At 48.1% G+C, this 10,266-nt stretch overlaps 1 non-coding gene across 1 annotated transcript; it reads left to right on the forward strand.

The window, feature by feature from the left end:
* The first annotated feature begins 697 nt into the window (after positions 1–697).
* Positions 698–770, forward strand: TRNAK-UUU (transfer RNA lysine (anticodon UUU)). The gene has a single exon. It is a non-coding gene; the product is annotated as a tRNA-Lys (tRNA).
* Positions 771–10,266: the final 9,496 nt, after the last annotated feature.

Consider the following 10,266-nt stretch of genomic DNA (forward strand, 5'->3'; position numbering starts at 1 on the left):
CGCCATGGAGTTTTTATAGCATGTTGCGGGGGCCTCAGAAAGAAAAAGGTTGAGAACCCTGGTGTAAGGGACCAGGGGGAGACCCAACCCCGAACATTGGTGGAGCCGGGCCCCTGGGCCCTCAATACTGCTGGAGCCATGAGCCAATATAACTCACCTCTGCTGCTTGCCGGTACAGTGGAGTCGCATCATATGTGCATTTAACTTATGCGAATTCAACTATACATGCTCAGCAAAAATAAATAACAATAACAATAACTCGCAGCAGTGGAGTACTGTACAGGAGTCGACAGGAGAGTGCTCAGGGGTCGATTTATTGCGTCTAGACTAGATGCGATAAATCAACCCCTGCTGGATCAATCTCTGCCTGCTGATCCGGTGAGCATCTCATGGCGCTGAGTGTGATTCTAGCATTTAAAGATACATATTTTTCGTACAACATGCCCCTAAACACAAGCCAACTACTTCATCTAGTGCTCAACCAAAGAAACAGCGATCTGTTCCAACGCTGGAGGAAAAACTGGCTGTGTTGGACTTCTTGAGAGACAGTATGTTGGTCTCCAACGTGGCGCATAAATATGGCTGCAACAAATCTCGCATCCATGCCATCAAGATGAGAGAGAGAGAAATTCGTCAAGCCACTGGAGCAGTTGATGCCACAACTGCTAAGGTGACGAGCCAGATGTGTGATAAGTGAGCCTGGCTAGCTCAGTTGGTAGAGCATCAGAATTTTAAACTGAGGGTCCAGGTTTCAAGTCCCTGGTCAGGCAGAGGGACACGTTCCCCCTGTGATATCCCCCAAGAACTTCAGAAGGCATCTCTTGAGGACCCTCCTTGAGGGGAGGGATAGCTCACTGGTTTGAGCATTGGCCTGCTAAACCCAGGGTTGTGAGCTCAATCCTTGAGGGGGCCATTTAGGGATCCGGGGCAAAAATTGGGAATTGGTCCAGCTTTGAGCAGGGGGTTGGACTAGATGACCTCCTGAGGTCCCTTCCAACCCTGATATTCTATGATAAGACTTTAGTGAAGCCTAAAAAGGCATTAAACTTATGGCTGGAAGACATGAACCATGAACATGTGCCTATCGATGGCAACACATTGCGAGAAAAGGCTCTTAGCCTCTATGTGCTGTTGTAACCTCCCCCCGAAGAGGGACAGCCTTCTGATGAGAAGGAATTCAAAGCTGGCCCAGGTTGGCTGAACAATTTTAGGAACCGCTTCAACCTCAAAAACGTGCAGACCACTGGTGAAGCTGCATCTGTCAATGAAGAGGCAGCAAAAGCCTACCCCGAACAATTAAAGAAAATCATAGAAGAAAAGGGCTATCTTCCGGAACAAGTTTTTAATGCTGATGAGACTGGGCTCTTCTGGAAAAAAAATGCCCAACCACATTTACACTTCAAAATCAGAAAGACAAGCCCCTGGCTTCAAAGCAGCTAAAGACTGTTGTTTTGTGGCAATGCGGCTGGGCATTTAATGAAGCTGGGCTTGCTCTACAGGGCTGCAAATCCCCATGCCCTAAAAGGCAAGAACAAAAATCTCCTGCCTGTGTTCTGGCAACCAAATAAAAAGGCTTGGGTGACAGCAGCATTATTTCTGGATTGGTTCCACAAGTGTTTCATTCCAGAGGTCAAGCGGTAACTCGAAGAGAAAGGACTTGACTTTAAAGTGTTGCTGATCATAGACAATGCTCCTGGCTACCCTGCGGCATTCCGGTTTGCGCATAACAATGTTGAAGTTGTCTTTCTCCCTTTTTTATTCTTTCATTCTTCCCTCTCTGTCTCTTTTTGACTATACACTATTTTTGCCTTAAGCACTGACTTTAGAACCTAACCCCCGCATAAGATGCGATTTCACTGTACGCCGTACCAGGGCGTACCGGCTAACTTTCACCTCTAGGTCTCTGCCGCACCTGGCAGAACAGGGCTCAGATCTCAGTTGGGGTCTCAGCAGTTCCAGAAACAACAAGGTCGCTGATTTTGTTTGCTGTCTCTGCAACACCTGACACAATGGGAGCCTGATTTCACTTGGTGTTGATGCAGGGCCTGACACAACAAGTTCCCTGCTCTCTGTAGGGGTCTCTGCAGTTCCTGGGACAAAGAGTGCCCCAAACTTGGACCTGATCTCACTGGCTGTGGGGAGGGGCTGGCAGCGGGGTCTGAGAATGTGACTAGCAGGTGTGGGTGGGGAGGGCTGCTGCGTTGGGCAGGGTGAGGGAGGGGGAAGTAGCGGGGACTGGGAAACCTAGGACTGGGCCATCTCCATGGGGGATGCTTGCTCCTCTTTTCCCTTCCTAGGCCTTTCCAGGCCCTGTGGCCAGCAGAGAGCGCCCCCCCCCCCCCCCCGCAGCCCAGCCCAATCCCTGTCTCAGGGCTCTGCCCGCCTCTGCCCATTAACCCTCTTCCCATTTCAGAAATCACTCAGGGGAACAATTTCCCACCTAAACAAGGACAAGTCACTGCAGGTAAAAATGAGGGGGCTGGAGGAACACCCCAAACCTGAGATTTGAACTGGACATTGGCAAAGTGGAGAGGAAATGGGGTACAATTGGTGGAGGAGAACAGAGCCCTTCTCAGCGATTTGAGAGAAAGGGGCGGGAGGATCACCATGGATGTCAATTGCTGCTATCTAGAGCAGGGATAGGCAACCTATGGCATGTGTGCCAAAGGCAGCACGTGAGCTGATTTTCAGAGGCACTCACACGGCCTGGGTCCTGGCCACCGATCTGGTGGGCTCTGCATTTTAATTTAATTTTAAATGAAGCTTCTTAAACATTTTTAAAACCTTATTTACTTTACATACAACAATAATTTAGTGATATATTATAGACTTAGAGAAAGAGGCCTTCTAAAACCGTTGAAACGTATTACTGGCACGCGAAACCTTACATGAGAGTGAATACATGAAGACTGGGCACACCACTTCTGAAAGGCTGCCGACCCCTGCCCTGGAGAGAAAGGGGGCAGGGCGGGAGCGGGGGGGGGGACCCCAGGGGACGGGGCAGCGGTAAATCCGAGGGGATCTCAGCCCCCCCCTTCCCTCCCCGCCCCTCGGGGGGCCCCAGCTCTTCCCCCCCCGCCCTTCTTCCCCCCCCCCGGCCATGTCCGGGCTGCGCCGACATTTTCCCTCCGCCCCTTTCCCCAGGTCTCCCCCCGCCCGGCCCCACGCAGGGACCCCGGGGGGACTGGTCCCCCCCCGGACCCCTCGGGGTGCCGCAGGGCAGAGCCGGGCCGGGGGCGTTGGGCTCCTGCGGGGACCGCAGCTCCGAGCCCCCCCGGAGCAGATCCCGGCGCTGCGAGATGCCGGGTCCCCCCCCGGCCGGACACAGAGTCACCCCCGGGGCTCGCTCCGGTACCTGGAGGCTGCAGCTCCGCAGCGGGGCGGGCGGAGCCCGGGGCGGCCCCAGGGCGGCTCCGGCGGGAGCGGGGCCCGAGCTGGGCTCGGGGGGGTGAACGAAGGTCTCCCCGGCACAGACCCTTCGGCCCGGCCCTGCAGCCCCGCGCGAGCTCTGCCTCTGCGCATGCCCGACTCTCCCCCCCCCCCGCTGATCTGCGCATGCCCAGAGCCGGGAGACACAAAACCCTCCTACGGCCTCAAGAGAGGCTCCAACGGCCCCGCGCGAGCCAGGCAGAGCCGCAGCGCCCCGCGCGCCTTCGCAGCCCGGCTCCTCCTCGGCCCCCCCTCCGAACGTCACTTCCGCTCCCAGGAGGGTCAGGAACTTCCTCTCCCAGCCTGCCCCGGGGGGGGGGCGCTTCCGCCCTCCCCGGCACAGGTGAGGGAGGGCTCCGGGGTCAGGCGAGCGGGGGAGGGGGTGAGGATCCTAGACGGTCAGGGCTGGCAGGGGCCTCAGGAGGGGTCTAGTCCAACCCCCTGCTCCAAGCAGGACCAGCCCCAATTGCACCGCCTGGCCAGGGACACTAGCCCCCAGCGCCCCCGAGCACCTGCTGCCCTGGGGTCGGGTCCGCGCGGCCGGCCGGGGGCTCCTGGCGCTGCGGCTGCCCGGGCCCGGCGGTGAGTGGGGGGGCCGGGCACAGAGTCCCCTAGGTCTGCCCCCCCCCTGCATCGGTGTCTTCAGCCTTCCTGGGGCTGGGCCCTCTGGGCTCGGGAGATCCCTTTTCCTGGGGTCTTGGTTTTCATAACCATTGGGCCCCATGACGAGTGGCCCTGGTGGGGGTACTGGGAAACTGGAGTGTCTGAGGGAATTGCTTGTGTGACTTGTGGTTAGCCCGGGGGGTGAAACCGAAGTCCTCTCTGTTCGGCGGGTTTGGTTTGCCTTGGTGTGCACAGAGACCCCAGTAACCGTAATTGCCCTGCTCTCAGCAATTTGTCCTGAACTGGCACTCTCCACTGGATCCCACAAAAGCCAGCATCCTAACGCCCTCCTTGTCCGTCCTGCCCCTTTGAAAACATTCCCAGTTGACAAAAAAATCTATAGGGAAAGCTCTTCCCTGCTGCTTTTCCTCACTTTTTTGGAGCTGTTTTTCTTTCTTTCTTCCTGCTTGACGACTGCTTACTGCTTAAATGCAAATTAAGCAGAGCACACATTCCTTTGAGACAGACCTGTTTGCCAACGTGTGCTGTGGTTTGCAACAGGAGTTAACATTATGCCAATGTGTGCCTCTGGGAAGTGGAGTTGATTGGGATAAGGAGGTTCCACTTGGCCAAGGTAAACTAATTTCCTGGTTTTAAGAACGGTTCATATCATAGAATCATAGAATATCAGGGTTGGAAGGGACCCCAGAAGGTCATCTAGTCCAACCCCCTGCTCAAAGCAGGACCAATTCCCAGTTAAATCATCCCAGCTTTGTCAAGCCTGACCTTAAAAACCTCTAAGGAAGGAGATTCTACCACCTCCCTAGGTAACGCATTCCAGTGTTTCACCACCCTCTTAGTGAAAAAGTTTTTCCTAATATCCAATCTAAACCTTCCCCACTGCAACTTGAGATATCTGGCGATGATGCAACATAGCTGGTGCTTCAGAGAAGCCAGTCTGTTCTTACTTTGGCATTTAATCCAAATGACAATTTTGTTGGAGGGAGGAGTGAAATCATACTGCGGTTCACCATGGTGGCTGGATGACACCTGGCACTGTTAAATATTCATAATCCAATAGGCCTCCTGGCTCCTCTTCGCTATTGTATCTGTGTAATCCTGCTGTTCACTAAGTAAAAGGCATAATAATGACTTCAAGAAGTCATGACCCTTCCCAAATCTGACTATCCACTTAAAATCTGAAGCTGTTTTGGAGTGAATCACAAAATTAATTTGCCTCTACTTTAATTTGATCTCTTGGATGCTTTCTGGGCTTGGTCTGTCAATCATGCTACTGATGTCCAGTCTAGAATCAGCTGCTGCTACAAGAAATGTCCTAGCTTAGTTTTCTGCTGGTGGAACAATACTACCCCTAGAGATTCCAGCTCCCTGAGGCTAATGTTGGGAAGAGGCATGCTCTGTTAAGGTCATCATCCAGAGCTGGTGTTTTATGGCGTATCCTCTTTGAGCAATGGACGTACTGGGTTGGGTCGAGCCTAAAAGCTGGAAAACCTTCAGAATCTGAAAGGGGGTATTGCTTCAAATGTTAAAATGCAATGTTAAGTACACTTCCAAATGGCTAAATAGCTTTTTGGGGGGATTTGAGACAACTTTCTTAGTGAAAACTCTCTACATTGAAGGTGAACTGAAAACTTTAATTTTCATGTTGACAATGTATTGCTGAAGCAAAATATGTCTTCCACCTCCTGATATCACCCATGGATCCCATAATGGTCAGAGTGGACAAGAGTTTTCCTTTGTCTCAGCAGTAACTTACAACAAAAGATAATGTCAATGGAGAATGGAGTGGGCCTGCCCTTGAATTCTCCATTGACCTTCTCAATGCAAAGGTTAGTAGCATCTGTTTTTTATCCCCTTCTTATTCTACTATCTCCTCCCAGGAAAAACTATATTTTGATTTCTAAGTAAACCCATAAACCTGAGGAAATTCAGTTAGTGCTTAATCCTGTTAAATACGTATCATGAAAACTAGTTATTGTTGGAAAACTAAAGAATGACTGACACTTCATAAATCATTCCTGGAAACAATTTTGCCTCTAATACATCCTGTATTTTTTGTCTCGCTTCAGTGTTCCAAGACTGCAGTTTATTCTCATGTCACAAACAGTTGATTTTAGGTGGAGATAAACTCTTAAACTAAGCAAAAAGAAAAGGAGTACTTGTGGCACCTTAGAGACTAACCAATTTATTTGAGCATGAGCTTTCGTGAGCTACAGCTCACTTCATCGAATGCATACCGTGGAAACTGCAGTAGACTTTATATACACACAGAGAATATGAAACAATACCTCCTCCCACCCCACTGTCCTGCTGGTAATAGCTTATCTAAAGTGATCATCAAGTTGGGCCATTTCCAGCACAAATCCAGGTTTTCTCGCCCTCCACCCCCCCACAAATTCACTCTTCTGCTGGTGATAGCCCATCCAAAGTGACAACTCTCCACACAATGTGCATGATAATCAAGTTGGGCCATTTCCTGCACAAATCCAGGTTCTCTCACCCCCCCACCCCCCTCCCTCCAGAACATCCGGGGGGGGGGTAGGAAAAAACAAGGGGAAATAGGCTACCTTGCATAATGACTTAGCCACTCCCAGTCTCTATTTAAGCCTAAATTAATAGTATCCAATTTGCAAATGAATTCCAATTCAGCAGTTTCTCGCTGGAGTCTGGATTTGAAGTTTTTTTGTTTTAAGATAGCGACCTTCATGTCTGTGATTGCGTGACCAGAGAGATTGAAGTGTTCTCCGACTGGTTTATGAATGTTATAATTCTTGACATCTGATTTGTGTCCATTTATTGTTTTACGTAGAGACTGTCCAGTTTGACCAATGTACATGGCAGAGGGGCATTGCTGGCACATGATGGCATATATCACATTGGTGGATGTGCAGGTGAACGAGCCTCTGATAGTGTGGCTGATGTTCTTAGGCCCTGTGATGGTGTCCCCTGAATAGATATGTGGGCACAGTTGGCAACAGGCTTTGTTGCAAGGATAAGTTCCTGGGTTAGTGGTTCTGTTGTGTGGTATGTGGTTGTTGGTGATAACAGAACGCCACTAGCCGTCACCTTCAGCCCCCAACTAAAACCCCTCCAACGCATTATTAAGGATCTACAACCTATCCTAAAGGATGACCCAACACTCTCACAAATCTTGGGAGACAGGCCAGTTCTTGCCTACAGACAGCCTCGCAACCTGAAGCAAATACTCACCAACAACCACATACCCCACCGGATGTTCTGGTTTAACTTGGATTTAAACTTTGAGAGTGGTCAGTTTGGATGAGCTATTGCCAGCAGGAAAGTGAGTTTGTGTGTGTATGGAGGTGGGGGGGGGGGTGAGAAGGCCTGGATTTGTGCTGGGGGTGGCCCACCTTGATTATCATGCACATTGTAGGGAGAGTGGTCACTTTGGATGGGCTATCACCAGCAGGAGAGTGAATTTGTGGGGGGTGGAGGGTGGAGGGTGAGAAAACCTGGATTTGTGCTGGAAATGGCCCAACTTGATGATCACTTTAGATAAACTATTACCAGCAGGACAGTGGGGTGGGAGGAGGTATTGTTTCATATTCTCTGTGTGTATATAAAGTCTGCTGCAGTTTCCACGATATGCATCCGATGAAGTGAGCTGTAGCTCACGAAAGCTCATGCTCAAATAAATTGGTTAGTCTCTAAGGTGCCACAAGTACTCCTTTTCTTTTTGCGAATACAGACTAACACGGCTGTTACTCTGAAACCTGTCTTAAACTAAGGTTTTGCTTTTATGCCAGTACCCTACTATTCAAGTGCTAAAGGAGAGAGAGCGCCTTACAAGCAGGATTCTTTGGAAACCGTATTTTTCAGAACTCTCTGGGAGAGCTCCTTGGCAGTGAAGGCTAATGCTTTTGAGAGTTCATATCACAGCCATAAGGCTCTTAGGAGGGGGAAATAAAGGTTATTATACAATCCTCATTTTGGTGACTTCAGTGCTCACGCATACTATTGCATTTAGCTAACAATGCATTTATGTACTTGGTATTCAAGCAGCTGCAACAACTTGGTTTTATTGTTGCTGAGTTACCCAGCCTAACAGCTGGGACTGAGGCTTTTTCAGAGGCATTCGGCAGGTTGGTCACTTCGCTACTTAATATTCACTCCCCAAAAAGCAGGGAAGTTCAGTTCCAGAATGTCATTGTATGTAGATCTGTTATAGCTTGACCCAAATTCCTGATGGCTTCATACAATGATGATGTTTAACTCGTACAGTTTACTGGATGTGGGGGGGAAGGGGCCTGATAGCCCTACAATTGGGTGCTATGTAGACTAACATCTTATACAACTTTGGATCTTTCCCTTTAATAACTTTAATTGTTTATCTTCCTTTTGCAGGAGAGATTGGAAGAAAATCATGGAAAAGTTAGGTTTCAGAGTAGCAGCCGTATTAGTCTGTATCCGCAAAAAGAAAAGGAGGACTTGTGGCACCTTAGAGACTAACAAATTTATCTGAGCATAAGCTGTTGTGAGCTACAGAGCTCACGAAAGCTATGTTCAAATAAATTTGTTAGTCTCTAAGGTGCCACAAGTCCTCCTTTTCTTTTTATGGAAAAGTTAGGAGATAAATGTCATACATTTGTATTGAAATTTCTGGAGTCAAAATAGACCCCTCTTAGGCAACTGTTGTTACTTTCGCTACAACTTCTTTCCTCTGTTGAGCTGGTCTTGTAGTAAGAATCCACTGCATTTGAGTAAAGCAGAAACACCAGAGGTGGATCATTGCCCTTGCCCTTGAAAATGGCTTCTGAAGCAAGCAAGGTAGTTGGCAGCCTCAAAACTACTTGCTCTTCTGAACATGTAGCTGGGTCCTTATTCAGCCTCTCCACAGTGCTAAATGTTTCCCCTTAGAGAACATAGTCACCATCAGAGCGTGGCATGGTTTGGATTGTGCATTGTGGTTTTAACTGCAGACAGCAAGAAAGCCTCTTCAGATCGCTACTTACAAGTTTCCATCATGGAGTGCGTATTACTCTTTAAACACAAATCTAAAGATGCCAGACACTAGGTGAAATGCTGTAGATTCTTCATAAAAACATCAATACTGGGTCAGGCCAATGGTCCATCTAGCCAAGTGCTTCAAAGGGAATAAACAGAACAGGGCAGTTATCAAATGATCCATCATCCCGTCAGCCAGTCCCAATTTCTGGCAATCAGAGATTAGGGACACTTGGGGCATGGGATCCCTGGCCATCCTGGCCATCCTCCATGAATTTATCTCATTCTTTTTTGAACCCAGTTATAGTTTTGGTTTCATGTGACCTTTCTTCAAATTTACTCTCCATTTACAGATTTTTTTTTTTTAAGTGATACTACAGAAAGAAGCCAACTTTTGTTCCCAGCTCCACAATGTGTATTCTTACTACAAGCTTGATATCTAGTGTCTCCCCTAAGAGAAAACTAAAAGTAATGTAAATTTACATGTGGTTCCAAAGATGCTCAGAATATTCACTACTGATTTGCTAAAAATTCTCTCAATGAGAGAATAAGAAATCACGTTTGTTTCCTTGCAATCCACTAGCACTCCCTTATAAGAAGTAAGCAGTAGGATCCAAAGTGTCCTCCTGAGAAGTTCTCTAGTGGTTTAGTGCCTACGTTATTTTTATAAGTTAGTTGTCGAAAACTTTCTAGATCTTAATAAGCTTTTTTTATATTCAGGAACTGTCTCACACTGCTGCTGGGAGGGGGTGTTTATAATCAAACACTTTGTCGTCTGTCTTATAAGATTTAAAATGTTATTTACACCCTTTTTTTGTGACTGCAAGCTGCATTGAGTTTTTGTTTAGCAATAAGAAGAAATCTTTTCCACAAATGAAGAAACTATTGAAGATATTTACAATGTCTTATTTGGAATAGGCCTTTTTCTTAAATAAAAGGGTTACTGAATAAAGACTCTAGCATCCTGATATTTTTTCCATACATGTTAATAGAAACTGTCTCATTAACTATTTAAAAGTGATGTTGAGATCTAGCCCTATGCTCTCATCTAATCGCTAGCTGCTTACAGAACAGAAAGAAAGTTCTCTCCTTTCCTGTTGCAGATAAGCATCTTTACTACTGTGGAAGGATTTTTCGTAATATGTCAGAAGTTGACTCAGTTCTGCTTAACCAGACTCCTGCGGGATTGCTATCAGAGTAAAGAGATCCCCACTGCTCAGAGCTGAGATCAGTGCTATGTCGTCAACT

This window comes from Lepidochelys kempii, chromosome 28 (assembly GCF_965140265.1).
Source record: "Lepidochelys kempii isolate rLepKem1 chromosome 28, rLepKem1.hap2, whole genome shotgun sequence".
Lineage (NCBI taxonomy): Eukaryota > Metazoa > Chordata > Testudines > Cheloniidae > Lepidochelys > Lepidochelys kempii.